A 4,133-nucleotide genomic window follows, 5' to 3' on the forward strand; every position below is an offset into this window, starting at 1 on the left:
GGGTCGTACATCTAGGGATTTATTCTGATTCTGAAAATAAAAATCTCTAAATGTGACATCACATGGCCTAGGAAGAGGTCTAAGAGAATGCCACAGCCTCTTCATACCGCTGATCGGTGGGGTTGCCGTATCGATCCCCACCCATCTCGTATTGAAGACCTATCCTGATAGGCCATAAATATGAAAATCTCAGAAAACCCTTTTAGTTCACTGCAATTTTTCTCAACACAAAAAAACCCCTTGAAAACTGTCATGGAAAAGTAAAAATTTTCATTTATAAATTTTCATGCAAATTATACTCACACTCAAATTATGGTTCCTTACTTGTCCACAGGTTGTATGTGGTATTGCAGCTAAGCCTTATTTGGTTCAGTTAAGGTGAGTTGCAATACCATACACAAGTGGACAGGTGTGACACAGTTTTTTTTGGGGGGAGCCATGTTTTTCTAATCCTAGACAACCCCTTTAATTGCACTATATACAATACATCAGCATGCACTTCAATGGCATAGGATTTCAGCAACATGTCAGTCTACTGGTTGGACTTCTTGGCACTGTCTGAAGAAAAACAGTATACTGCGAGTTCAAATCTGCAAATTTTAAACGCAGACATTACTTTTGATAAATGTTTTCAGCGGGGGTGGGACCTTATTATTTCTGTGCACGCCCATGCATAAAACTGTTTATAGCTGAAAATAAATAAAATGAGACATAAATCAGGAAAGCTTTCATTGTCTGTTCAGGGCCAACAAAGGCATCTGGTGCACTTCAACATCATTCCTCCCACAATTCTCTAGGCTGCCCAAAGCTGAGTGGTGACAAAGCATCGATGGAACACTTGTCAGCTATGGGAAGATGACTTTCATCCTTCTCCTCCACAGCGTCGAAATCTCAGTTCCACCGGGACCATCCTTGGGCAGAATGAAATGAACAATGTGACAAAGACTTCCTTCTACGTCACCACGTTGTAAGTCCCTTGTATGTCTCCAGATTGGTTGTGTCAATATACTTATTAATCAAGCCTCTTGTGTGTTTTGCAGATTAGGGCATAAAGGACGGAACTTCATTTGATATATCTCATTATAATATGTGTCACACACCCTCTGCTCTCACCAAGGCTTATACTGACCAGATCACCTCGCTCAACGCAAGAACAAAGCATTTCAATGCACTGATACATTGCTAGTCAGACACACAGGAAGAAAACCTCATTCACAAAGGGAAACATTGTCTCAGGGGTTGGCAGACAGACTGCAGTTTGCCCTAAGTCGTTAGTTGTATGTTTGTTTTATATGGAGTGTGTCTTGCGTCTCTCATGTAAAATGGAAGCAATACTGGCACAGCAATTCTCCAAATGGTGGGAACTTCAGACAATTCTGCAATATTGAAAGGATTGTTCGATTGTTTAATATTGATGACCTATCTGGAACCCCCACCAATCAGCTGTTTGAAGAGACCATGCTCCATGACCAGCATGATCTCTTCCTAGGCCAGTAACATCACGTTCATTGGTCACATGGACTAGACACAGCTTAGTCCTATTCAAGTGAATGGGCCTGAACTGCAATGCCAAGCACAGCTGCTATCCAATGGTCGGCGCTGTGCTTGTTAAGCTGCGAGGAGGCTGCAGCTGTTCTGTCTTCATACACGTTCACACAGTGTGCAGTCTGGGGATCTGTCCTCTAGCCTTGTGAACTTGTAGTATGTCTCTTCCAAGGAGTAAGACTATCTGGGCTTCTGGGTCCAGTTCTGGTATCAGGTGAGCTATACGCTTCAGATAGGGGTGGTATGCTGCTACCTCTGGTGTAGGTATCTCAGAACGGTTGTCAGGAATGTGATTGCACTCCAGTATGGTTGGCAGGGACAAGCAGGTCTGACCATCTATGGACTTCACTTTGTACCCAGTTGCTTTCCTCCCCGCCGTCTCAACGGTACCTGCACACGTTTTTAAGGAGTAGGGAGAACCGGTCCATACGATGTTAAGGGTGTCGAAGAAGGTGGCTTTAGCTAAAGACCTATTGCTTTGATCATCCAAGATTGCATATATCTTGATCGCCTTATCTCGGTGACCGACTGGGTATACTTTGAAAAGGTAGATTTTTGAGCAGGACTTCCCTCCAGCGAGTCCTTTACAGATCTCTGTACAGTGAGAAGTGACTACTGCGGTGTCTATGTCAGTATCTATCTGCTTCCCGTCATGCTCCTCTGCTTGGGGTGATACCTGAGAGGGTGGTCTAGGGTGTAAAGCCGTGCTGTGTTCTGTGCTACCGCATTCTGTGCATGTCACACTGACCTTACAGTTTCTGGCGAAGTGCGATGTCGTAGTGTAGAACCTGAAGCAGATGTTGTTTTCTATGAGGAATTATTTGCGGTCCTCTAAAGACTTCTCCCTGAAGGCTCTGCATTTTAATAGAGAATGTGGTTTCTTGTGCAGGGGGCATTCTTTGGTAAGATCTTTTATTTTCTTCTCTTCTTGAGAAGACTTAAACAGCTTGTAAGGAGAACCTGTGCAGACAACGTTAGTTTTGTGGACTGCCACTGGTGTTTTTTGAGGTTTGACACCAGGGGTAGTGGGACATGACAATTTAAAGTCAAAACTGGGATTGTGTCTGATCCTTGCCTGTTGAGTAACAAAGTCTGCAAACACCACAAAGGGGGAAATGGTACATTATGAACCTGCTTATAAGGAAAACCATGCACGATCCACTTCTCCTGTAGGTTATAAGGGAGTTTTTGGACAATCGGATTGACACCTCTGGCAGTGTCCAGGAACGCTAGCCCCAGCAGATCTCCTTCTGCCTGAGCAACCTGTACCTCTATCAACAAGTCACTGAGTTCCCTGAGCTTCTGGTAACTCCTACCCACTATTCTGGGAAAATTATCAATTCTCTTAAATAAAGTATTTTCTATAGCTTCTATTGACCCATTACACTCATCAAGTCTTTCCCACACCATCTTTAGGCCTTTGCCAGAATAGTTTATGTTAATGTCTCTGATTCTTTTGGTGTGTTCAGCAGACTCGCTTCCAAGCCACTTTACTAAGAGATCTTACTCTTCACTATAGGAAAGATCTAAGTCTCTTATGGCGTTCTGGAAGAAGGCTCGCCATGCCCTGTAGTTCTCGGACAATCAGTGAACTTTATAAGTCCTTTGGTAACCAGCTCCCGTTTAACAAAGAACTTAGCGAAGTCCATGGCGCCCTCGTTAGCGCCAATACTACCCGGTGTGTTGTTATTATGCTGCTTGTGTGGTGTATCACCATACCTTTTAGGGGTTTATGGCAGTCTGTATAATACCGTTCTGACGGAAATGGTATCCCTTTAAGTCGAAGAAAAGGTTGCAGCTTTCGTTCTGCAGAGCAGTAGTTGTTGTCAGCATCGTGTTGTCGCATAACGTCCTGCTTGAAGTACTGTGGTTCACGGTAGGATCTTTGGCACTCTGTATAAGCTGGCTGATATACTGGATCACAGTTGTCATCTGTCTTGGGATGCTGATGGACATATTCTGAGACGCGTTGTGCTGGATCTTGTTGATCTAGGTCTGGCCCAGGTACTTGTGTTTCTCAGATTCAGGGTACTCCATGGCTTCTAGCTACTCTGCTTTGACTATTGCAGCTGGCACTTCTTTCTCTGCGGCAAGTTTTTCTAGTGATGCTTGCTGGAATACTCTCTCCTTTTCCATTGGCGCTTGCAGTGACACTTGATATGCTTGCTTTAACTTTAGTTGCATCTCTTGTGCAGCAAAGGAAGATTTTACTTTTGCAGCCTCAGCTTATGCACAGGCGAGAGCAGCTTATTGAGGCATTGTGTGGCTTTTACTGACTGCTAAATGTCTCTGTGCGGACTCAGTCTATGTAGAAACGGACTTCAGCGTGGTCTGGATCGTGCTGCACTTGCTGGGGGCTGCACTCTAGCTTCTTGTGACTGTATGGCAGCCGCTGCAATCTTATATGCAGGACCGCGTGTGGAATGGCGGCTCCGTGTAGTCAGATCCACTCAGGGGCGTACACAGAAATCACTGGGCCCCATAGCAAGAGTCTGAATTGGGCCCCAACCCCGCCCACTACCCACCCCTGGCCCATCCCACCTCCTGGCTCCTCCCCTGCCACACCCCCATTTGCCAATAAAAAAAAT

The sequence above is a fragment of the Bufo gargarizans genome, chromosome 7 (assembly GCF_014858855.1).
Source record: "Bufo gargarizans isolate SCDJY-AF-19 chromosome 7, ASM1485885v1, whole genome shotgun sequence".
In the NCBI taxonomy this organism is placed as follows: Eukaryota; Metazoa; Chordata; class Amphibia; order Anura; family Bufonidae; genus Bufo; species Bufo gargarizans.